Source organism: Theropithecus gelada, chromosome 7a (assembly GCF_003255815.1).
Source record: "Theropithecus gelada isolate Dixy chromosome 7a, Tgel_1.0, whole genome shotgun sequence".
In the NCBI taxonomy this organism is placed as follows: domain Eukaryota; kingdom Metazoa; phylum Chordata; class Mammalia; order Primates; family Cercopithecidae; genus Theropithecus; species Theropithecus gelada.
Genome location: NC_037674.1, coordinates 3,104,388 through 3,131,341, shown reverse-complemented (window position 1 = coordinate 3,131,341; position 26,954 = coordinate 3,104,388).

Genomic DNA, 26,954 nt, shown 5'->3' with positions numbered 1-26,954 from the left:
ACTGCTGACGTATAACAAAAATGTGAATATTGGGTGATAAATGCCAAGAAGTAGGGGAAAAATACATAACAAAGACACTTCTTTGAATCCTTTGAATCTGAGCACTTTTTGGTAATCCTGTCCTTCAATAGGCATTATATTATTTTTGTGGTTTGCTCTGCAGTTGAAAGGGAAGAAAAGACCCTTGGATATTGCTGTCCCTTGCTTGGGATTCTGCAGACATTGTACTACTGTTTTGTTGCACGATGTACCTGCTGGTGTCAGGCAAGGAAACCCTTGTCTCTTCTGCTAGTGGAGACAGATGGTTCATCCCAGAAGTCGATGGTCAGTTCTTCCTTATGGAAGGACAAGGAAAATTCATGTCCTTCGGCCAACTGGTGGCTCCATTAACAACCTTCAAAGCCTCTGCAAAAACCGTGGTCCCAACCAGGATGTTGATTTACTGGTCATGGCAAGAATGAAAAGAAAAATCCTGGGATCTGTGGTCTGAAATATTTTTAGATGGTCTATAAGGGCAAGACTTTAGAATTCAGTTTCAGTTCAATTAAAAAACATCCTTTGCCTGCCTGCTGCCTACTAGATTCTGAAATAAGTGTTGGTGAAACAGCAAAGAATATGACATGTGGAGTTTTATCCTTCGGGAACTCTTAATCCAGTGGAGAAGAGATAAACAGGTGTCTTGAGTTCAAATCCAGCTCACAACTCTACTTTTGTAAAACTCCATTTCCACGTCAAGTCCCCCCTCCCTGCTTCTGAAGCCTCAGGTAGCACGAGGTCTCTGGGCACAGGTGGTTAGACGTCCACCCGGGGCTGTGCTGAGACACTCTCATTCCCTGAGGCCCTGTCAATGGCTCTTCTGGCCCCTCCTGGTCATCCCTGGTATTCCGGCCCTCTTGGGCTGAGACATCTCTCTGGGACACAGACAACCTTTTCTCCAGGGCACTGCAGACACTGGGTGCTCCAGACATAGAGGGTCACTTCCTACGTACGTGGTCGTTCCTGCCTCTCTCCAAGAAGGTGTGGTGATGGCCTCTGTCTAGAGTCCTTTTCTCCACCACAGTCCTTCCCACACAGAAGACGGCCGTGGCTGTGCAAGCCATCCCCTCCAGCGCTCCACCGTCAGGGCTGCTCCCTCCTCTCCCACAAGGCTGTCTGGAGCCTTGTGGCATTTTATTAAGTGTGGCATTTTATTAAGTGTGACAGTCATGGCATTTTATTAAGGAAGGCGGCCAGGGAAGACCTGCTGAAGAACAGGCTTTGGGTCTGAGATCGAAAGGTTGCCTAGTAGTGAGAACCTTACAAATGGAGCAACAGAGTCTTCTGTGCAAAGTGGCATGCGGTACAGAGAACACGCGACTACCTAACATTGTTTCATATCGTTATTTACTAAACGATTCATTGACTTTCTTGCTCACTGTGGATTCCACAGCGCCTACATTAGTGCCCAGCACCGCCCAGGTGTGTCAATAAATAGACACTGAAAAGTGATTCATCACCCAAATCAACTTGGTGGGCACCTTCTCAGCCTATCATCACGTTGTCAGTGATGTCTAAACACACATTTGATACCAGTTGTTCTAGAGCCAGGCAGCACTCCTGGCCGTGCTTCTCCTTCCACACTCTGGGCCCTGGTGTGTGCAGCTCACAGCCCACTTCGCTCCAGGAGCTTGGGGAAGGGCGTGCTGACCTCTGCTCAACAAGCGCTTGTCAAGAACTTTGGGAAATCCCTGCTTGGACAAACAGCCCGGGATTCTCATTAGGTAAAGATTGTGGAAGTGGGTGTCATGCTGTCACAGTCCCTGATGTTAATATAGGAGTTAAGAAGAAATTATTTAGGCAGATAGTGAGGTAAGGAAGTCCTTAAGGCTTTCCTTTTAATGAAAAGCCGCCCCAAAATAATTTCTAACAAAGAGCAGCCTCTAAAATCCAGTTGCAGACATAGGCAAGCTGGAAGCTGTGTGGGTGAATGCTGGCAGCTGCGCCAATGGGAGAAGGCTACACGGGGGAAGGCAGATTCAGTGCGGCAACTCCAGTCTTCCCCTCTCCTTGTCAAGCACATGCCCAGTAAGGCGCAGGCAACATGGCGCTGGCCAATCAGAGACTCCATTTGCATAACAGATTAGGGTAGGGCAGGGCACCAGCTTCCTCACACGCTCTGTAAATGTCGTGTCCGGAACTGGTTCCTTCCGGTGGGTTCTTAGTCTTGCTGACTTCAAGAATGAAGCCGCGGACACCTGTGGGGAGTGTTACCTTCTTAAGGACGATGAGTCCAGCTTGTTCCTTCAGATGTTCACATGCGTCCGGAGTTTCTTCCTTCCGGTGGGTTCGTGGTCTGGCTGACTCCAGGAGTGAAGCCGCAGACCCTCGGGGTGAGGGTTCCAGCTCGCACAGGCGGCTCGTCCGCAGTCCTTTACTCCTCCAGGTGGATTCCTGGTTTCATTAACTTCAGGAGTGAAGCTGCAAACCTTCACAACGATTTTACAGCTCATATAGGTAGTGCGGACCCAAAGAGCCAGCAGCTGCAAGATATATTGCAAAGAGCAAAACAACAAACCCCCAACAACGTGGAAGCGGACCCCCGCGGATTACCCCTGCCGGCGCCGGTGGCCTGCTTTTATTCCCTCGTTTGGCCCCCACCACATCCTGCAGATTGGTCCATTTTACAGAGAGCTGATTGGTCCATTTTACAGAGTGCTGATTGGTCCATTTTACAGAGAGCTGATTGGTCCATTTTACGGAGCACTGATTGGTGCATTTACAAACCTTTAGCTAGACACAGAGCGCTGATTGGTGCATTTATAATCGTTTAGCTAGACAGAAAAGTTCTCCAAGTCCCCACCAGACCCAGAAGCCCAGCCGGCTTCACCTCTCAATGTCACACCAGGTCCAACCAATCTTTGGGCCCTCTGTAGATCAGACACCACCTCTCACGGCTGTCTATAAAATCTGGTGCATTCTGCCATATGCTGCAAGTCCCATTGAGGTGCACCCCGTCTCTCTCTCTGTCTCACAAGAGAGAGCGCTATTCTCCTTTCTCCTTCTTTTGCCTGTGAAACTTCCACTCTTAATCCCGCTCCACGTGTGTTCATGTCTTTGATTTCCTTGGCATGAGGCATCAAACCTTGGGTATTTACCCCAGACAACAATGCTGCTTCAGTGTTACACTCCTGGTTTGGAAATTAATGTGTGTGTGTGTGTGTGTGTGTGTGTGTGTGTGTGTCTGTATTAGCACGTTAATTTTTAAAAATCTTTATTTTCCCGGCTTTATTTTATTTTATTTTTAAAAAGGGAATTAGGAATATTTTGTAGTTAAAAAATACCTGCGCTTGCCATTCTGCATACTTATGGCCAGATCCTGGATAGTGCTTTTATCAGTTTGTGTTCTCTGCCTCATTGTTTTGATGGCTTGCATTTTCCTTATTTCACTAAGGGTCAAAACTATTGCAATAAGGGAGAGAGACAGAACTCAACTCCAAGGACAGCAATGACATTTGGGTATTTGTAGCCAACAGGCAAGGAGACAGGATCAATGGATGAAAAATTACTAAGAGGGATTTGATGAGATGTCAAAGGTGGGGATTGAAACTGGGCTCAGCAGGCCAAGGACAAGGCCTGGTTAAGAAAAGGGCTCCAGGAGCCTGGCTAGGAGGGAGTCCTTACCAAAATTCAGTGACAAAATAAGCTTGGTATGCTAGAGAACAGTTCATGTGGCATTTAATTCAGGAACTCTGACATGAACTAGACTACTGTGATCAGGGGAGGAGGCTTAGGAAACAGGCTGCACAGACGTCCATTGAAGTGTAGGGTCAGGGGAATCGGGAAGGCCAGAGGGAGACATCACCTGCTGGAGCCCTGGCCCTCCCTGCAGGGGCGAGAACTGTAGCCTGCAGAGGCAAAAGACAGATGGGTGGACTGTGTTTTAACATGGAAATGGCCCCGTTTGATCTGGCTGGGCTACCAACGTGTAATGATGGAAAGGAACAGCAAGGCATCAGGCATGAATGTGATTGGTGAGCCCAAGGCCGACCCACAGAAGCCCTGCGGGGGGTGCCCTTTGTGTTCCTGAGTGCTGTGTCAGCTCCGTGGAGGAAGCAGGAGCTTGCAGGCTCATCCCCAGTCTGTGTCCTGGAGGATGAGGGCATCCAACCCGCCTCCTGCATGGGCGAGTGCCGGGGCACAGCCTGTGTGGGGGCAGGTGAGCTCGTAGGGACGAGAGCGTCATTTTTATGGCCCTAAATTCCAGGACTAAATGTATTCTCATTACATTTTGTGCTTTTTAGAGAGCACGTCACAGAACTGAGCTCATTTTAAGCACGGTTTCCACTTGTGTACGTGTATTTCTGAAGCTAGACGGAAAGAAAAGACATGTGGGGGAATTCCAAAAGTGGCTTCTGCATGCTGCCCATTGAACGTTTGCTGAGGATCACTGCACCCATAGTGTCCTGGGTGGAGCCAACAGTTATCCCGGGAGACGGCAGAGCCTGGTGACCCTGACCCTGGGACCCTGGCATGGGCCTGAACACTGGCACGCACATATGGAAGGCGGACAATGCTTCCAGGTGCCTTTTGAGTTCCAGATGCCATTGAAGACAGCAGAGAGGCTTAACCCGGTCAGTAGACATTCTACCTTCATTGCAAGGATGCCTTTAAAATCTTTATTTAGAAAGTTCAGTTCCTTGGCTCGCACAAAGGATAATTTGAAGAACAATTGAACTGCTGAGAACATCCAGATTCAACAACATTCGGAGAGACAGTGACTGATGAGAGGAATCAGCTTATATTTCTGAAGCTCAGGGGCCTGCTGCCAGGACTCTTATTTAAAACATGCCTCAGAATAGGCCCCTGTGGGCGCCAGCAAGACTTGCCTTAGAATACTTTGGAATAACCCCATGCTTTCGTGGCCAAAGCTGTACGTTTTTGGATGCCAGGTTTCTATTTGAAACTTGTCACTGTGACCTGCAGACTTGTAGCTGCTGCCAGTCGCACAGTCGGAGTTTTTCTCCCTGAGTGAGGATCCAGAAATGCATGCCCAGCTGAGCTCCCAGCATATTGATAATCTCCTCACCCCTTGAATGAAAATGGTAACAATTGCTTCAGTTAAAATGTCAGATGCTTTTGGTTAAAAATAACCACAGAAATCCTAATTTTAGCTACCTCAACCATAAAGGGGAGTGCTGGCCCAAATCACAGTCTGGAAGGAAGATCCAGTGATAGGTGTTGGGGCACAGGAAATGATTCCCCAAAATATGGTGCTTTGGCACGTGGAGTGCTTTGACAATTGAAAGGCCTCCACAATAAGCCTTAGAACCAAGGTTTCTCTCTGACCTTTTCCCCACCTCTTTTTCTCCCTGATATTCCTTCCTGAAGCCCAGGAGGGACTCTTCTCTGGAATTTCCTTATCTAAGAAAGCTTAAACGCAATTGTCTTAAGACTCCCTCCTTAGGAATCTCATCAAAGAACCAGGACCATCAAGCACTGGAGAAGAGAAGAGACTCAGAGTCCTCACCGTGCCCAGATGGACTTTTCATCTATTCTTCTAAGAGCAGCTCCAAGAGATTATCTGGGGGGCTTTGCCTGCAGAATAAGACAACCTTTGTTCCCGTGAGCTCTGACTCCACTTCCCAGAGCATCTGCCTCCTGCCTTTGGGGTCCGTTCATCCTCCCTAATGATTTCCTGCCCATCAAAAGATCATCTACATTTCCCATCACTTCCACCCCTAGGAAAGGGTAAATGAACTTCCGCAGGGCACTGAGTAAGTGGGTGATCACTCTGTGGCTGTCCCCTGTGCACATTAATAAATTTGTTTGTCTTTTTTCTCTGTTAATCTGCCTTTCATCAGTTGATTTTCAGCAAGGCTTCAGAGGGCCAAAGGGAAGTTTCTCCTTCACTCCTACATAGGCATTCCTAGCATGTTCCAAAATCTCCTTCCCAGACGTGAGACCCCTTGGAGTTAAGCATATTTCAGGACCAACAATAAACATGATGTGTGTTACTTTGGGGGAACATTAAGAATCAGGGTGTGAGTCTCCACCTTTCTCCCCATGGCAGGTCATCATGGAGTCACACATTGATTTGAAGGTGCACAGGGAAGCCTGGAACCCCGGGCCACCCCTTGGGGAGCATGGCCCTGGAGCCCACCCAGGCCCACAGCTGGCCATGAGTGAGAAACTAACTTTTGTGAGTTTGCTGAGGTCATGGTTTAGGATCACCCCATCTTCTTGCCCATCCTGACTGGTAGAGTCTTCAAAGTGGGTTTCATCCAATGACTCAACAATGACCCCGTGGACTGGCTCTTTCTGTCCCTCTGCCCTCTGAACCATGGCAGAATGGCTTCTGTACTTGCAGACACTTAAAGTCTGGAGCTACACTACCCAGAAGGCGCCCACAGCCTCCCTTCCATCACATTGGCCAAAATCAGGCTATACGCCCATTTCCGAAGCAAGTTTTTCATCCAGGGAATGCCATAGACTTGGGTAAAGGGCCAGCCACTGGGGCAAGATCAGGCTGTGGGATCACATGTATCCTATTAGATGAATCAAAGCCAGCTCCTGTAGAAAGGCATGAAGCTATTGTGCCCTGAGGCACATAGAAGAGGGGAGGGGTTAGGGAGAAGAGAATGAGGTGTGGGTTGGAGATTAGGAGGCAGGGAAGCAAAGTCATGTGCAGGTGAACATGAACCTGTCAAGATCCACCCCAAGGCCTTCCTAACTTTCCTGCAGCATAGTACACATTTCATTTTTCCTCTCATTTTTCTCAAGATCAATGGGGCAGCGAACATCTGAGTTCACAGTAAAGAATAAACCTGTAAACAACAAAATAAGCCAGGCACAGGAAGACAAATGCTGCATGATCTCACTTATGTATGTGTAATCTGAAAATGTTGAACTCATAGATATGGTGAGTAAAAGGGTGGTTAGCGGGGGCTGGGGCATGGGGAAGGGGAATAGGTAGAGGTTGTTTAAAGGGTACAAAGTTTCAGTTACATAGGAAGAATAAGCTCTTCGAGATCTATTGCACAGCATTGGTAAATATAGTTAATGTATTATATATTTCAAAACTGCTAAAAGCAAATTCCAAATGCCTCACCACAGAAAATGATAAGTGATGTGGTGGACAGGTTAATTAGCTTGATTTAATCATGCCACACCAAACTTCACATTATACTCCACGAATATATACAATTATTACTTGTCAATTACAATTTAGATTTTTTTACAAAGAAACTGTAAAAACAAATTTTTAAAAAGGTTCTTCTAAGTCCATTAAGAAAATGAAGGCCAATAATGGTGGCTTAACACCTGTAATCCCAACACTTTGGGAGGCCAATGTGGGAGGATTGCTTGAAGCCAGGAAGTTGAAGTCAGCCTGAGCAACCAGGAGGCTGAGGCCAGCCTGAGCAACAAAGTGAGACCCCATCTCTACAGAAAATAAAAAAATGTGGTGGCATGCACCTGTAGTCCCTGCTACTTGGAAGGCTGAGGTGGGAAGATGTCTTGAGTTCAGGAGTTTGAAGCTTCAGTGAGCTAATACCGTGCTACTGCACTCCAAGCTGGGTGTCAGAGCAAGACCTCAGAAAAACAAGATCATGAAAACATTCTCTCATATCTCCTTCCAGAATTGTTTTAGCTTTCACATTTAGGTCTATGGCCCAACTTAAACTAATTTTCACCTTTAGGGTAAGATATGGGTAAAGTGGTTTTTTTTTCCATACAGGTATTCAATTGCTCTATTTATTAGAAAGACCATCTGTTTCCATCTGAATAGCGGCAGCACCTTCGTGGTAAACCACATGTGGGTCTATTTCTGGATCCTCTGTTCTGTTCCACTCTTCTCTTTATCCATCCTTCCTCTAATACCAGTCTATCTGAACTCCTGTAGCTTCAAAATAATTCTTGAAATCCTTGAACTTTGCTCTTCGTCATTAAGTATTCTGTTTCTTTCAGGTCCTTTGTCTTTTCATATACATTTTAAAATCAGCTTCTCAATTTCATCTCTTTAAAAAAACTGTTTAGCTATATATGAATTCATCAAAAGATATGGGGGGGAGTTGACACCTAAACAACACAAACTTTTCAACCTCTAAACATGGAACATCTTTTCATTTATTTTGGTCTTTTTTCGTTTCTTGCAGTAAGGTTTTCTAGCATATTAATCAGAATTCTCCAGAGAAACAGAAACAACAGGATGTGTATATACAGAGAGATTTATTTTTAAGGAATTGGCCTACAACATTATGGAAGCTTGTAAGTCCAAAATCTGCAGGGTAGATTGGCAGGCTAGAGACCTGGGAGAGAATTTCAGTCCAAGTGCAAAGGCAGTCAGTTGGCAGAGTTCCTTCTTGCTCAGGAGAGGCCACTCATTGTTCTATGGAGCCCCTTCAGCTGACAGGATGAGGCCCACTCACATTATGGGGGGTAATTTGCTTTACCCCTAGTATATCAGTTTTGGTTGATCTCAACAAAAACACCTTCACGGAAACATCCAGAATAATGCTTGACCAAATATCTGGACACTATGGCCCAGCCAAGTTGACTATAAAATTAGCCAGTGCAAGTCCAGCCCTTGTCATCCTGGCAGCTATACACATCTCCTTAAACCATACTTAATTTCCAAACAAAGATGATAACAAAGCCATCTTTCACCTAACTGTCCTGCACACAACCAAAAATGCACTAACCCCCTCCCCAGAAGAGTATGCAACGTCCTTAGGTGATGCTTATGCCTCTCGATAGCCTGCAACTTAAATACTGTAATGTGAAGTTAACAATACAGTCATGGCCGGGCGCAGTGGTTTACGCCTGTAATCCCAGCGCTTTGGGAGGCTGAGGCGGGTGGATCACGAGGTCAGGAGATCGAGACCATCCTGGCTAACATGGTGAAACCTCATCTCTATTTTTAAAAATACAAAAAAATTAGCCGGGCGTGGCAGGGGGTGCCTGTAGTCCCAGTTACTCGGGAGGCTGAGGCAGGAGAATGGTGTGAACTCGGGAGGTGGAGCTTGCAGTGAGCTCAGATTGCACCACTGCACTCCAGCCTGGGCGACAGAGCGAGACTCTGTCTCAAAAAAAAAAAAAAATACAGTCATGTACCATATAATGACCTTACGGTCAAGAACAAACCTCATATACAACAATGGTCCCATAAGATTATAATACTGTATTTTTACTCTACCTTTTCTATATTTAGATAGCCTCGTACTGACAAGTGTGTTACAACTGCCTACGGTATTCAGTACAGTAACATGCTGTACAGGTTTGCAGCCTAGGGGCAGTAGACTGTCCCATATAGCCTGGGTGTGCAGTAGATGTACCATCCAAGTTTACGTAAGTACACTCTACAATATTTTCATAACAATGAAATCACTAAATCACCTAATGATGCGTTTTTCAGAACATATCTCAGTCATCAAGCAACACCTGACTATACTTAATTACTATGATATAAAGTCAATAAGAGGATAAGAGAGGGAAGAAATGAGATACTTGCTAAACATACACAAACATAAACAAACATATTCATAACAAAATAAGGATAAAATAGTCATAACAATTACAATGCTGGTTTCTGGAACTGGTCACGTGGTCATAGCTGGTGCTTATAGCTACCTTCTTCCACTACCATTCTATATTCCCTTTGTCCTCAGCTGGTTGTGTTTTTATACACGGTAGAGTGATCCAAATCTTAATTCCTGAAGTGTCTGAGCCATTGGTAGTCCTGCCTGGATTGGGTTGGTGTAGTTTTCCACTGACTTTAACCACAGGGCATGGTAACACTAAGAGATGTCCTAAGGGACTTGCTGTATTCTAGACATACTCTTCCTTCCCTCCATTGTGGAGTAGTACTCCAATTTCTGCTTGGTAGTGAGAATCAACCACCCCAATCACCACAGTAACTCCCTTATTTGCCTACTCATTCAGAGACCTGAGGACTCCAAAGTGGCTGGGCAGCCATCTTCTAGTTCATTGGAATCATTTTTGTGTCTCTTAGTGGAAGCCTTTTTCCCTTTGGAACTAAGACCTTTATGCCAACAGAGTATACGTTCACAGGAACAGGAGGCAAACATTTTCCTGGGGAGTCAATAGGAGTAATAGGGAATAGTACAACTCCCACTTCTACCTACCCCTTGATTCCTACCCGTGAACCTGTCATAGAAACAGCACCATATATTAAATACTGATTCAGATGGTATACAGCCTCCTGGAGAACCTTATCGTAGCCCTACAAGGTATTGCCAGAAGCAATGCTGGGTGGAATACCATGATGGTGGATAAGACATTCTATAAGTCCGTGGATGGTAGTTTTGGCAGAAGCATTGTGTGTAGAGGAGGCAAATCCATTTTCAGGGTAAAAATCTATTCCAGTGAGGACAAAACACTGCCCTTTCCATGATGGAAGCTGCCCAAGTGTAATCAACCTACCACCAGGCAGGTTGACTGATGGATCTCCCTGGGGAATGATGTCATACTGTGGACTCAGTGTTAGTTTCTGCAGCTGGTAAATTGGACACTCAGCAGATGCTGTAGCCAGGTCACGTTTGGTGAATGGAAGTCCATGTGATTGAGCCCATGCATAGCCTCCATTCCTGCCACCATGTGGGCAACGGCTGGGACGGCTGGGGAAAGAGGCTGACTGCCTTTGTTTTGTCTGTTTATTTTATTAGTATTGAGAGAGGTAAGTTAATATATCAACTCTGATGTGGATTCATCTCTCTCTTTAGTTTCTGTAAACTTTTGTTTCATATGTTTTAAAATTATAATATTAGTGCATACAAAGTTAAAGTTGTTATGACTTCCTTTTGAATTTACCTAGTTACCATTATGAAATGTTACAATCGATCTCTCAGAATATCTTTAACTTTGAAGTCTATTCATATTTTAATTAGTATTACTGTCACCATGCCAGGTTTCTTTTGATAGTGTTTGCATGTTTTTTCATCCCTTTACTTCATTCTATCTATAAATGTATATTTGAAATATGTTCATTGTAAATAACATATAGTTTGGGCTTCTAAAAATATCTGATTCACTTTGTAGTTTAATTGGTGTATTTAGTCCATTTATATTTAATAATATTATGTAACTGGTCTGGTTGATTTATCATTTTGCTATTTGTTTTCTATTTGTCCTGAAATTTATTTTCTCTTTCCTCTGTTCCTGCCTTCCATTATATTAATCAGGTATTTAAAAAATATTCTGTTTTATCTTATCCATTAGCATTTTGTTATACTTAAAATGTTATAATACACTTTATCTTATAATACACTTCTATCTCATCTATTATCATTTTGTTATTTTGTTATAAAAGATTAGTATCAATCTTTCCATCATTACACTAGAAATTACAGAATGCACTCTTACTTATTATGGTCTGCTCTAAATTAGTATTTTAACACTTCCCCAATGGTCTCATAACCATGCAACAATTTAACTCCGTTTACCATCCCCTCCTTTTTTGCTTTTGTTGTCATGTATTTTATTCTACATAAATTCTCAACTTCATGAAACATGTTTATTGTTTTGTTTAAAAGAATAGATTTTACGATTTATACATGTGTTTACTCTTTCCAGTGCTGTTCATTTATTGAATTTCTATCTCTCTGTAAAGATGTAGATGCTCGAAACAGTGGGATCCCTCCAGGACAATAAGGAGAGAGATGTGGTCAGTATACGGCACTCTGAAAGACCCTGAGAAATTATGGACCTGCAGAACCAGCCCTGGGACTGCTAGCATCCAGGCTTGTCATTGAGTAAATCTGTCTGCTCCTTTATGTTTAAGCTAATGTTACCAGTCACAAAAATACCCAAGCTAATGCTCCTATACTACCATTCTCGCAGTTATAACCAGTCTCAAAATATGGGTCATTTAGATTCTGTATTTCTCTCTCTCTCCCCACCCATCACCAGTTCTTGATGCTGAGAGTTTTGCCTCCACCCTGCCTCCCACAGCACTCCTTTATTTCCATAGTTACACAGACTAGACTCTGGACCCGAGTACCTCTTTTCTGACACTTTAAGACAGCCTCCTTGCTCTTTTCAGATTTTCCCCTGTAATCCATTCTACATTCTAAGATCAATATCTCTTTAAATATGGCATTCATCTTCAAACCAGCAGTTCTAACTTTTAGGTCTTAGGAACCTTTCGTATTGCTAAACTTATTGAGAATGACAAGAGCTTTTTTTGGTGAGTTATACCTGTTGATATTTATCATATCTACAAATTAAAACAGAAAAATGTTTAAAGTATATTTACTAAGTCATTTACAAATACCAATAGTAAACCCATTAAAGGTTAAAATAAATAACACCTGGTTATGAAAAATAACTATAACACAAATAGTGAAGAGTGGCACTATTTTAAATTTTTCAAATTTTCTAATGTCTAGCTTAGAAGACAAATGGATTACCGTATCTATTTGACTTGAGATATTCAAGCGGCTGAAATATTTTGTTGTAGTCGAAGTTGACTAAAATCCAGTTGCATATAGTATTTGAGGGAAGGGAATGTTTTAATACATTTCTATGGTAATTATAAATATGCTACTTTGATACTACCTCCAAACTAGATGAGTGGTAGTTTCTTAAAAGTTTTGCAGTGTAGATTCTGAAACTGTTTCAGTAAATTTGTTAACTGTACATTAAAATTAATTGATCTAGTTTGTATTTTGGATGGATCTTTTCCTCATGCATGATTGTGTAAAATTATGTACTGGACACTTGGAAAATATTAGTTCACTGAATAATGCAACTTTTTCAAATATTTCCACATTTCATTATATACTAAAAATTGCATTTATTGATAGTACCACCAATCTTATAAAAAAAATTAAGCATTGGGAAGTCATCGAGCTCATGGTAGCAGATACAAATTTTCCAAAATTTAAATTTTCATTTGAAAACTTAAATGTAATCATTAGCAACAAATACTAATTCCTGTTCGTTGTTTCCCTTAAAGTAACAGGCTTACTTTATTCATTTTCAGGACAAGTCTGCTGTAGGGGAGGGAAAATTTTCCCATTACCCTCCCTCTGAGGATTTGATAATTGAGTTTATGAAATCGACAGACAGCAGGCAGATTAGCAGGAGAAAAAGTATACAAATGTATTACATGCATGGGAACATGCATGCAAAGAAAAGTGAATACCCTCAAACCCAGTGAGATCTAGAAACTTACATACCCTCCTCTTAGGAGAGAGGGAAGGAGAGATGTAGGCAACTTAGGAGACAGTAAATTACTTTTGTAAAAGATGGGGTTAGAAGAGGAGATGACAGCCTGTGACAAAGCCTGTGTAAGGCATCAACCTCTACTCTCCTCTCCTGTGATAAGAGTCCATCTTCTGGCCGGGCGCGGTGGCTCAAGCCTGTAATCCCAGCACTTTGGGAGGCCGAGACGGGCAGATCACGAGGTCAGGAGATCGAGACCATCCTGGCTAACACGGTGAAACCCCATCTCTACTAAAAAATACAAAAAACTAGCCGGGCGAGGTGGCGGGCGCCTGTAGTCCCAGCTACTCGGGAGGCTGAGGCAGGAGAATGGCGTAAACCCAGGAGGCGGAGCTTGCAGTGAACTGAGATCCGGCCACTGCACTCCAGCCTGGGCGACAGAGCGAGACTCCGTCTCCAAAAAAAAAAAAGAGTCCATCTTCTCCAGTCAATGAGATGCCTCGGGGATGAGATAGATGGCAGTTGAATTCCTTTTGGAGGACCTGTCTCTAGGCAGATAGGGGAGTTCAGAGACAGCCCTTCCCTGCATTTGCCATTCCCCTGGTGCCCTCAGTTTGAAGTAATCAGCACACTAAATTTTGGGGTGACATATTTTGGGGTGACATTTCCCAAACTCCTTCAACTCCCAAATACACAAACCTAAGTAATCACCATCTGTCAGGTGCTCTTTCAAGTAAAAATTGTGTTTCATGAAAAAAGTAGGTGGTTTAGCTCACAACTCAAATGATTGCACAGGTCCTTTCCTTCAAAGTAACCATCCTGCTTTATTATGTAACTGCAGTGCATAATGTGTACTTCCCATCTTATCACACGGAAAGTTATAAAGGTGTGTACTCGATCATTTGTATTTCTCAAATAATTAGTGATATTGAGCATTTTTTACATGCCTCTTGGCTGCATGTCTTCTTTTGAAAAGTGTCTGTTCATGTCCTTTGCCCACTTTTTAATGTGGCTGTTCGTTTTTGCTTTTTTTTTTTGTAAACTTGGTTAAGTTCCCTACAGATGCTGTATATTAGACCTTTGTCAGATGCATAGCTTGCAAAAATTTTCTCCCATTCTTCAGGTTGTCTGCTTACTCTGTTGATTTTACATTTAAGTCTGTAATCCATCTGGAGCTAATTTTTATATATGGTGTAAGGAAGGGGTCCAGTTTCAATCTTCTGCATATGGCTAGTCACTTATCCCAACCCCATTTATTAAATAAGGAGTCTTTTTCCTATTGCTTTTTTTGTCAGCTTTGTTGAAGATCAGATGGTTGTAGACGTGCAGTCTTATTTCTGGGCTCTCTATTCTCTTCCATTTGTCTATGTGTTTGTTCTTGTACCAGCACTATGCTGTTTTGGTTACTATAGCCCGGTAGTATAGTTTGAAGTCGGGTAATGTGATGCCTTCAGCTTTGCTCTTTTTGCTTAGGATTGTCTTGGCTTTTCGGGTTCTTTTTTGGTTCCATATGAATTTTAACATAGTTTTTTCTAGTTCTGTGAGGAATTTTATTGGTAGTTTGATAGGTATAGCAGTAAATCTGTAAATTGCTTTGGGCAGTATGGCCATTTTAATGATACTGACTCTTTCTATTCATGAGCATGGAATGTTTTTCCATTTGTTTGTGTCATCTGTGGTTTCTTTGAGCAGTGTTTTCTAACTCAAATTGTAGAGATCTTTTACCTCCCTGGTTAGCTGTATTCCTAGGTATTTTATTCTTTTTGTGGCAATTGTGAATGAGATTGCATTCCTGATTTGCTTCTTGGCTTGGCTGTTCTTGGTGTATAGGAATGCTAGTGATTTTTGTACATTGATTTTGTATCCTGAAACTTTGCTGAAGTTATCAGTTTAAGGGGCTTTCAGGTCGAGACTATTGGGTTTTCTAGATACAGAATCATGCAGTCTGCAGAGAGAGTTTGACTTCAGATGGGTAATTTAAAGAAGGATAATGGAAATTTTAAGAAATAATCAAAAGAAAATGCTTGAAATTAAAAACATTATAACCAAAATAAAGAATGCCTTTGGGCTTATCAATAGCCTGGATGGACGTAACTAAGGAAAGAAGCCGTGAGCTTGAAGATATGCCAATTCAAAACTGAAATGTAAAGAAAGAAAACAAGATATTCAGGAACTGTGGGACAATTGCAAAAGGTGTAACATATGCATAAATGTAATGGAGAAAAGGGAATGGAACAAGAGAAATATTGGAAATAATAATGTTCAAATTTTTCCCTAGTGAATGATAGCTACCAAACCACAGATCTAAAAAGCTCAGAAAACACCAAGTAAAATAGATGTGACAAACCCTACATCCAACCCTATCATATTCAAACCTCAGAAAACCAAAGACAAAGAGAAAATCTTGAAAGAAGCCAGAGTAGGTAAAAATGAAATACTTTGATGTAAATTTAACAAAATATGTACAGTACCTCTATGTTGAAAACTACAAAATACTGATGAAAGAAATAAAAAGTCTAAATAATGGAAGAAATATTTTGTGTTCATGGATTAGGGAATACAACATAGTAAAAATGTCTCTTTTCAGATTGATATATAGGTTTAACACAATTCCTATCCAAATCTTAACAAGGTTGTAGATACAGGTACAATTATTTTAAAATGTATATTTAAAAGCAAAGGGACTAAATAATTATGAAAATGATAAGTAAAGTGAGAGGAATTACTCTAACCAATATTAAGACCTACTATGTTGCAACATCAATCAAGACAACGTAGTATTGGCAATGGGATAGACACACAGATTATTGCAACAGAACAGAGAATTCAGAAATAGCCCCATGTATGGACAGCCAACTCATTTTTAACAAAGGTGCAAAAATAACTCAATGGAAGAAGGATAGTTTTTCCTTCCTCCCTTCTTTCCTTCCTTCCTTCCTTCCTTCCTTCCTTCCTTCCTTCCTTCCTTCATTCCTGCCTGCCTGCCTGCCTTCCCTCCTTCTTTTTTCTTTCTTTCTCCCATTCTTTCTTTCTTTCATTTTTTTCTTCTGCTCCTAGAACAATTAGATTTTCATAGGCAAAAAAAGGCACTTTGACCGAATTATCACGCCTTATCCAAAAATTCTCAAAAAGGAACAGATTTAATGTAAATCGTAAAAGTATAAAACTTTAAGGAGATACCTGTAAGAAGATAAATCTTTGAAACTTTAGACATGACACCAAAAGCACATTTTATAAAAGGAAAAATTAATATATCTGACTTCATCAAATTTTAGATTGAGCTCTGTGGAAGACTCTAATAAGAGAAAATGATAGTCTGGGGGAAAATATTTGCAAGCTGCATATTCAACAGCAGAATCCTATCTAGCATATATAAATAATTCTTAAGAGTCAGCTCTTGTTAGAAAAACAAACAATCCAATTGGAAAATGAGAAAAAGAGATGAAGAGACATTTCGCTGAAGAGGATATATACATGGCGGTTAAGCACATGAAACAACGTTCCCTATCACTAGCTAGCAGGGAAACACAAGTGCAGACAGTAATGAGATATCATCACATGTTTATTAGAAAACTAAAACAAAAAACAATGACAATACCAAATGCTGGAGGGGTTGTGGAGAAACTGGATTGGTCATATATCACTACTTTGGAATGTAAGAAGATGCAATCACTCTAGAAAATATTTTAGGAGTTTCTTTAAGAAAACTAAACATACATTTACCATACAATTTAGCAATTGCACTCTGAGGCATTTATCCCAGAGAAAGAAGAGGTTGTGTCTGCACAAAAACTGTACATGATCGTTCAGGGCAGCTTTAATTTTAATAGCTAACAACTGGAAACTACCAGAATGTTCCTTAGTAGGTAAAGTGAAACAAGCTGCGGTACATCCATTGTCTACACCATAGAATACAGAGAATGAACTGTGCATACATGTGAACTTTGATGAGTTGCAAGAGCATTTTGCTGAGCGATTAAAAAAATCCCAAAAAGTCACATGTCATATGATTTCATTATATAATCTTGTCAAAAAGACGACGTTATGGAGTTGGAAAACAGATAGACTGGTTTCCAAGGTTAAGGATGGTGAAGGGAGGAGAATACGTGCAGTTACCTAGGTGTAGCACACTGCAGTGTTGGTGGTGATGAAATAGTTATTGGGTTGATCACATGAATCTGTACATGGGAGAAAGAGACAGAGACAGAGCTATACACTCACATTGTAGCAATGTCAGTTTTCTGATTTGGGTATTATACTACAATTATGAAAGATGTAATCATTGTGAAAATCTGAGTAAAAGGGTACATGAGACCTCTATACTCTTCTTGCAAAGTCCTGTGGGTCTATAATCATGTCAGACTAAAAAGTTTGGCGCCGGGCGCGGTGGCTCATGCCTGTAATCCCAGCACTTTGGGAGGCTGAGGTGGGTGGATCACAAGGTCAGGAGTTCAAGGCCAGCCTGGCCAACATAGTGAAACCCCGCCTCAACTAAAAATACAAAAAAAATAGCTGGGTGTGGTGGTGCGCACCTGTAATCCCAGCTACTCCGAAAGCTGAGGCAGGAGAATCGCTTAAACCTGGGAGGCAGAGGTTGCAGTAAGGCGAGATTACGCCACTGCACTCCAGCCTGGGTGACAGAGGAAAAAAAAAAACAGTTTGAAAGCACAGAAAGTAGCATGACAACCCTAGGGGAGTTGGACAGGTTTACTTGTGGAAACCACAGAGGAGCTGAGCCCCACAGGTTGCGCAGGGGCTTCCAGGAGTGGCAGAAGCCTAATTCCGGGCAGAGATCAGATCAGCCTTTCCAGAAGCAGGGAGGTGGGAACAGGTCAGGCAGGGTGCTTTCGGTCAAAAGTAACAGAAGTTTTTTGTAAAAGTGACTTGCTGAAGAGGGGTTTGTTGTAAGTGTTGGCCGTTCTCTGATGGCCCTTCCACATGCATACACTGCACTTCTCTGTGTCCTGGGGAGCTGACCTCACCACCACCTGGGCTCCCTCGGATTCAGCCAGTGGGAGGCACTGGCAGGATTTCAGAGGGTGCCAGGTGGCAGAGGTTGCAACCACCCTTTCCGCACTGGGCTGCAGTTTTGAAAACAACTCAAGAGTTACTGGACCTGATCCCTCATGCCCTGTGAGTTAAGCCTCACCAGGTCCCGGGAACCACCTCTCCCTCACCTTCGCTGATTGGTGTAGCAATTCATAGCTTCTTGCTGATGCCAGTTCCTGGATGTTTCAGCGACCTTTACGAGTTTCCTTCATCTCACCCACACTTCTGCCACCAGACCCACCACTAACCTCTTCAGTGAACCCTTTGAGAGTGGTCTGTGGTCTGCAAGAATACAGTCTGAAATTGAACATCAACTCACATAACAAGAATTTCGGGTCAGATGGTTCCAGGTTTGGTTCATCTGCAAACTTATTTCAACAAGGGTTCAGGCTCTTTCTGTCTTTGGCATATGGTCTCAGCAATTAGTTTCATTCTCTAGTGCTCCAACTTGTTAAGGTTTCAGGCAACCTAATGTAAGCACAACAATATGCTGTCTAAGGGTGACACTGGAGCTGTGTGTGTGTCTGTGTGTGTGTGAGTGCATGCTTGTGTGTGTCTTTGTATAAAAGCAGAAATGCTTCCATTACACTTCTTTCAGGTACCATGGGCCAGGATTAGATCCATGTCCATGCCCTGGCTACAGGGGTGTGGAAGTAATTATTTGGTATTTTTATCCTCTGTGGTAGGAGGTGGGCTCTGACCGCTGGAAAGAAGTGAATGGGAAGATGGATAGGAGGTAGGCAATTAATCTTGTCCTCCCCACTTGGAAGATCACAGGCTGACCATGTGGTGGCGTGGGGCTGAGGAAGATGGTGGGGAGAGTGCGGCCACTTCACAGAGAGTTTTGTGTGTCAAAGGCGTAATCCAAGAATCATTCAGGTTCACTTAAGGACCTAAACCATCAGTAAAGTGACAGAGACAGAGCATTTCTGCCTCTATAGCTTCCAATGGTCACTTTCAAGAACCTATACTGGGGGTAAGATGGAATATTCTAGACCAGAGAGGGATAAGCTCTCTGACCAGTCTGTACAAGCTCGTCGGTTTCTGGGCTCTGCAGTGTGTTCCACCGGCCTGCCTGTGCACGTCTGTACCAGCACCACACCTTAACAATGATGACTTTATAAAAGTTTGTAATAAGCCCAACTTGTATTTCTTCTTCTAGAGGGTCTGGGAAATTTTTGACTTTTTACAGACTGACATAAATTTTAGAATCAATTTGTCAAGGTCCACAAAAAACCCTTTTGGAACTTTGATTGCGTTTTCATTTAATGTATAAATTAGTTCAGGAAGAAATGAAATCTTTATAACATTTTGTTTTAAAACTCACAAACACAGTATCTATTTAAATCATTTTAGTGTCTCTCCATAAAGTTTCAAAATTTTCCCATAGTATTTTAAAAACACATTTTATTAAATTATTACTAGATACTTACTCTTTTATGGTTTTGCTGTTAATGGCAGTTTTTAAAAAGTATTTTAAAATTATTTCTTATAGAAATAGAAATACAATTGATTTTTATTTTTACTTAATATACAACAACCTTATTGAACTCGATTAATTCTAATATTTTATCTGTTATTTTTCCATACATAATCATATCTATAATGTCTTATTTGTTTCTAATTCTTATATCTTTGGTATATTTTTCTAGATGGCTAGTACTTTTAATAGATATTTCAATAAAATGTTAAGTAGAGGGTGATAGAAAGCACCCTTACATCCTTATTATATTCACAATTTCAAATAGAAAACTTTCAATGTATCACCAATAAAGATAACATTTGCTGTAGGTTTTTTCTGTGTGTGTGTTTTTTTCTTTTTTCTTTTCTTTTTTTTTTTTTTTTTGACACTGGGTCTCACTCTGTTGCCCAGGCTGGAGTGCAGTGGCAGGATCACAACTCCTTGCAGCCTCGACCTTCTGGGCTCAAGCAATCTTCCCAGGTCAGCCTCCTGAGTAGCTGAGACTACAGGTGTGCACCATTACACCCAGTTAATTTTTTAAATTTCTGGCAGAGACAGGGTCTCACCATGTTGCCCAGGCTAGTCTTGAGCTCCAGGACTCAAGCAATGCTCCCTCCCTTGGCCTCCCAAGGTGCTGGGGTTACAGGCATGAGCCATGATGCCTGACCTTTGTAGGGTTTTTGGATATTCCTTTTTTATCAGGTTATCTAAACTTTTTCCATTTCTCATTTTCTAGAGGTTTTTAATCATCAATAGATGTCATATTTTAACAAATGCTTTTCCCATGTCTGTTGGGATTTTTCTGTTAAATGATCATGATAATGGGTAAATTATATTTCTTAGTTTTCTATTGATTAAAGCAATCTTGCATTCTGGACACAAACTCAACTTGGTATTGATATACTTGTGTTGTCCTTTTCATATATTTTTGAATTTTCCTTGCTATAATGTTGTATAAGTGTGTGTGTGTGTATTCAAATGAGGTTGACTTATATAATTTTCCTGTCAGGCTTTGGAATCAAGGTTATGTGATCAAAAAGTCAACTAAAAACATTTTCGAAGTATATACTCTCCCACCAATCTTTGTGTAAGTAAGATTAAAAGAATAATTTCAATTTGTGCCTGAGATTTTCATTATGTGATGATTTTTAAATTTCTGATTTAATTTATTCAATGATATTAGGACAGTTCAAGTTTAGATGTTCCTCTGTCCCTACTTTTAAAGAATAAATTGGTTGTTAAATCCATAATCTTGTCAGATCAGCAGAGGCATTAGATTCTCACAGGGGCACAAACCCTGTTGTGAACTGTGCATGCAAGGAATCTAGGTCGTACACTCATATGAGAATCTAATGAATGCCTGTTGACCTGAAGTGAGACAGTTGCATCCTGCAACTATCCCCTGCCCAGCTCCTTGTCCATGGAAAAATTGTCTTCCACAGAACTGCTCCCTGGCGCCAAAAAGGTTGAGGACCTTGGCCTTACAATGTATCCTGGAGCTCACTCCCTGGCAATATTCCTTTTAATCACAGCATAGCATTATACCTTGTGCATGTACCATAGTCTATGGGTCAGGAGCTGGGTGTGCCAGTCAGCTAAGACTGCCCAAATCCAAGTTCAAGGTCTGAGGCTCCCTGTGCCACACAGATGACTCAAAAGCAGGTTGCAAGTACCGGCATGGTTGGTTTATGTCTCCTTCACCCTTTCCCTGCATGTCGTTGGCCTTCAGAGTCCTAGCTTTACGTGAGCATGGTGTGCCAGTAGCCCCATTTCAGGAGGCCTGAGCATTTGACTTTCATTTCTTCTAATCTGATTTCAGTTTTCCTGCTGTTTCTTTGTTTATAGAGGAAATCCTCAGGGCAAAATTTGCTTTGAGTCTTCAGCTTATTTTTTCTGGCTCTTGTCTTCTTTCAAAGTGTGGTCCTGTGATTCTTCACTCTCATTGGCTCTTTGATGCTTTTAAGATGATATATTTTAACATCTCCCAGATATTTTCATTCTTCTCAGAGCAAGGATTGGTCTGAATTACCCAGCCTGCCATTACTAGAATCATTTGTTACTTTTACAGTTGGGGAAAGAATTAAAAAGAAACGTCCATGCATATTTGGGAGATCAGTGTCAGTTTTGACTTATGGATAGTGAACCAAGAAAAATATAATGTCAGTATTTTTGTCCTTTGGGAATAAAATAATTTTCTTTCTCATAGCATAAGCCAAGCACCTTGGAAGCTAAAACGACTATGTATTTCTCAGAATGCTCCCAGAGCAGTTAATGTGAATGGACTGTGATTTGTGGGGAAGGATTATGAATCTTTTCAGAGACACCTTTCCAGCCAGCACACCCATATCTCATTATCCCAAGTCACCGGAAAGGTTATGGAAGTAGTGTGGTCCCCAGCGCCTGACCTTCACTTCTCCAGTTCAATACAGCAGCAAGAGAATTAGCAGAAAAACACATGAAAGAATGAGCAAATGAAGGAACAAAACAAAGATCATGGTTTTCTTTTTTTTTTAATTTTCGAAAGTTTTTTTTTTTTTTTTTAGACAGAGTCTCACTATGTTGCCCAGGCTGGTCTTAAACTTCTAGTTTAAAGGCATCCTCCCTCTGTGACCTCCCAAAGTGTTGGGATTACAGGCGTGAGCCACCTCACCCGACCACAGACCGTCTGTTTCCAGGCCTGAGCTTGATAAGAAGCTCCGTGCTAGAATATCCAAAGACAATTTAAACCAGACCGTGGATGCAATTATCACGCGCCCCGTGATGTGCCTCATTTTCTACACGGAGGCCCATTGCAGGAGAGGCTGGACCTCCAGATCCTAAAATCAGGTAGATGACCTCTGCAGATCGGGCTGTTCCCAGGAGGGCTGAGCGCAGCAGTCAGAAGTTGGCACGGAGGGGAGAAGGCGGCCGATGGGAACAGCACTGACAAGAGCCCGTGGCGGGGCCGGCCTTTCTGTCTGCACCAGCCCTGCGTGCCGGGCTGCACAGCAGATGCCCAACGCGTCTTCCAGACCTCGGCTTCCACACTGTGACGGTTCGCGAGGCTGACAGGCGTGGACGGCGAGGGGTCGGGGAGAGTGAGAACGGTAGGATCGTGCCTGTCTAATTGGAGCGAGGCAGGGGCCCATCTAGCTGTGCGGCGATTCCGTGTGTCAGGCCGGGCGGCGTGTAGACGGCCCTGAGGTTGGCGCCGTCTGTCTGTGCGAACAGGCGCTGCTCCCCGCGCAGTGCTCCAGCTGCTGTCGCGGCCGGGCCGGCGACGGAAACGGAAACAGCAGAGGAAGGCGGTGCTGACGTGCGCGCCGTTTCTCCTTGGGAGGAAAGCCCTCTTGGTGTTGAGGGGGTATTAGTGTGGGGGCCATTTTCTGCAAACCAAGGGCCTGCCGGGTGACTCCTGCTGTCAGTCTTGAATCCATGCTTTGTCACGACGGTATGAAGAAAACCGCTCTGCCCAGCCCCGCCGAGAGCACGCAGCCTGGAGAATGTTTCTGAAATCCAGATTCTCAGATCAGGTTCTGAGCTGGGGAAAGCCCCGCGTCTCTGGACAGCTCTGGTTTCCAGAGTGAATAATCCGTCTCCTATTCGCAGAGACAGAGGTCTGAGTGGGCTTATTCACTGGCCAGCGAGCCCTTGGCTTTTCCCGGCTGTCCTGGGGCTCCAGAGCCTTCAGCAGGCCTCCCCGAAGGACTGGCCGCCGGGTCCCAGTTCCTGCTCCACCAGTAGCGACTTTGGAGGCGTCCCCTAGCAGTGGGACTGCACTGATTCCAGACAAGGGAATATACCCCGTGCGACTGATGCTCCTCACTTCCTCAGTCACCACAGGCCCTCCTCCATCTCTTCTTCTGCTTCTCCTTCTCCTTCCTCTTTCAAATTTCAGTTTATTCTCCTTTTCCAGATTCCATTTTATTGCCAACATCAAACTCTTCTCAGACTTCTGGCACTTCTTTGGAAAGGCATAAAAGCCTGAAAAGGAATTAAAAACAAACAAACGGACAAAAAGCCCAGCCCAGTTCCTGCCTTGCTGTGTTTCCTGTTCCTTTGATTAAGAAGGTGGCCGGCACAGCTCACAGAGGCGAGTTCTGGGTCCTCAGGGCCAATGCGATTTCCTCCTGAGATAACATATCTGGGCCAGTGTTGAAAATTTACTTTTTTTTCTATTAAGAAACTCTTTCTGGAATTTGTGCCTTGCTGTATTTGGCAGCTTTGATGAATGTTTTGATCATCTGTTCTATTGGTTCTTATAATTTGTTGTTTGTGTGCCTGGACCATTCCTTGCAGACCTGGCTCACTTTGGGAGTATTTCCATAGGTCCAACGAGGTCTATACAGGGGTTTACTGCAACCATAGTCTTGGAAACTGAGCTGCTTCATAGAGTCTATTTACTTGAAGAAAAAGGTGGCCTTCACGGAAATGTGTGACTTGATCTTGTGGTTTCTTCCTTATTATTTATAGAGATTTCACCACACTTTATATTTACTTTCCTTAAAAATTATGATTATCCCAAAAAAGTTAAACATAGAATTACCATATGGTCCAGCAATTCCAACTTATGCGTATATACTCCAAACAATTCAAAGCAGGGACTTGAACAGGAATTTGCACACCCTTGCTTGGCAGCAGCGTTCACAAAAACCAAAAGGGGGGAAGCAACTGAAGTGTCCATCCATGGATACGCAAAATCTGGTATATCCGTAAAAGGGAATATTATTAAGCCTTGAAAATGAAGGAGATTCTGTCACATGCTGCAACATGGATGAACTTTGATGACATTATTATGCTCAGTGAAACAAGCCAGTCACAAAAGGACAGATACTGTATATGAGGTACCTAGAGTAGTCAAATTTACAGAGACAGAAAGTGGAGTGGTGTTTGCCAGGAGCTAGGGAGAGGGGAATGGTGAGTTATAAATGAGAGTTTCAGTTTTGCAAGATTTCTAGAGATGGATGGTGGTGATGTGAATGTACTTAATGTCACTGAACTGGTTAAAATGATACATTTTATGTTTTATATATATCTTAGCACAATAAAAATGTGGCTAATTTGGACTTGTATACATGAAACCATGCTCTACCTACAGAGCAAGAGTTTGTTCTGGAAGGGAAACGCACAGAGCCTTTGTAAAGGGAGGGTTTGGGGCCTGCCTGTAGGCACTGGGTTCCTTTTGTCAGTAGGTCTACATTTGTATACAAGCATTAGCTTATCTGTATTGCCTTGAAAAAGCTGCTGAATAATTTTTTCCACTGTCACGAACCAGCCTAAGAGGCCACTGCTGAAACTCTCTGGACCCCATTGGTTTTTTATAGTTTACAGAAAATTAGTTGTGTTTTGTTTGTTTTCATTTTTGTTTTGTGTTTTTTGTAGAGATGGGGTCTTGCTATGTTGCCCAGACTGGTTTTGAATTCCTGGGCTCAAATGATCCTCCTGCCCTGGCCTCCCAGCGTGCTGGGATTACAGATGTGAGCTATTGAGCCCAACCAGAAAATTAGTTTTTATATGCCTAGAGTACTTATTGCAGCACCAAAATAAAGGGTAAATTTTGAGTGAACTTTGATTGTGCTTCTTTAAGTAACCTTAGAAGGCATCAATGTAGAAAGAAAGAGAAGTTTCTGAAAAAGTTTTCAGCTTAGGGTTTATTGCTAAAGGAACTTGAACCAAAGTGCCCGACTGAAGCTCCAGGGTTATTCTGACCCAAAGCGTCTTCAGGGCATATCAGCAACATGTTAACTGCTGATATTCATGGATGGCTTAGTAAAGTAACCTCATAGTATTGACACCCAGACAAAGATGAAGGAATAAGGAGAGCCCTTCAATACAGTTGCAACATGACTTCATGGTATTTCTAGAACTATCGAGTCCAATTGGTATGCTTTCAAAGCTTGGGAAATATTTTAAATAGTCAAGTTAAAGTACACTTGATGAAAATGTTTACACTAAACTTAACTGAATCTTTTTGTCTGACTTCTGGTTTACAGAAAACACAGGGAAGAGAGCACCAAATTAAATGATGCCACAGATGACACTGCCACACAAATCCAGAATGCGGGCATTTCGTGAAACATTGTCCTGGTCTCTTCCAACATCATCATCAAAAGGGGCTAAGAACATGCAACAGCCAAATGCAATCTGTGAATCTTGGTTCTTTCCGTGTTTTAAAAAATTTGAGCCATAAAATCATTTCTGAGACAACTGGGAAAATGTTGATATATACCAGATATGAGATGATATTAGGAAATTGAGGTTAATTTTTAAAATTGTGATTATGCTATTGTGGTCACGGAGGAGACTGTTCTTTTCCCTAGAAAACACATGCTGAAGCAGTAAAGTGTCTTACCATCTGCTACTCAGTTTCTAATGATTCAGCAAACACACGGATAGTTGACCGGGGGCGGTGGCTCATGCTTGTAATCCCAGCACTTAGGGAGGCCAAAGTGGGCAGATCACTTGAGGTCAGGAGTTCGAGGCCAGCCTGGCCAACATGGTGAAACCTACCTCTACTAAAAATATAAAAATTAGCTGGGTGTGATGGGACGCACCTGTAATCTCAGCTACTTGGGAGGCCGAGGCAGGAGAATTACTTGAACTTGAGAGGCTGAAGTTGCAGTGAGCTGAGATTGTGCCACTGCACTCCAGCCTGGGTGTCAGAGTAAGACTCCATCTCAAAACAAAACAAAACAAAACAAAACAAAAAACACACAGATAGATTAGGCGGATAGAGAGGTAAATATGACAAATGTGGAATGTTGAATACTATTGTGGATATGTGAATGTTCACTGTAGTAATCTTTCAGCTCGTTTTTGTGTTTCAATTTTTTATACTAAAAATTTGGGCAGAAAATTAATATTCGAGTTACTTTTGTGTAATCAGTCTAGGCTACAAACTTCTTGCTAGGTAGACAAGTCCAGGTTTGTTCTCTGGCCTCCTGAAGAATTTTTTTGCAGATATACAAAGGAACACCAGGTAAAGAAATTTAACTTGAGCAAGAGAAGGGAGGCTCGTAAGAGAGTGCCAACACTTAGAACTGAACCTCAGCATGGAAAAGAGAATTTGGAATGTGGAAATGTGGGGTGCTACTCACCTTGCTCAACTTGTCCTTTGAGACTCTGAGTCATGTCATTAAAATCTACAGAAGACGGCCGGGCGCAGTGGCTCAAGCCTGTAATCCCAGCACTTTGGGAGGCCGAGATGGGCGGATCACGAGGTCAGGAGATCGAGACCATCCTGGCTAACACGGTGAAACCCCGTCTCTACTAAGAAATACAAAAAATAGCCGGGCGAGGTGGC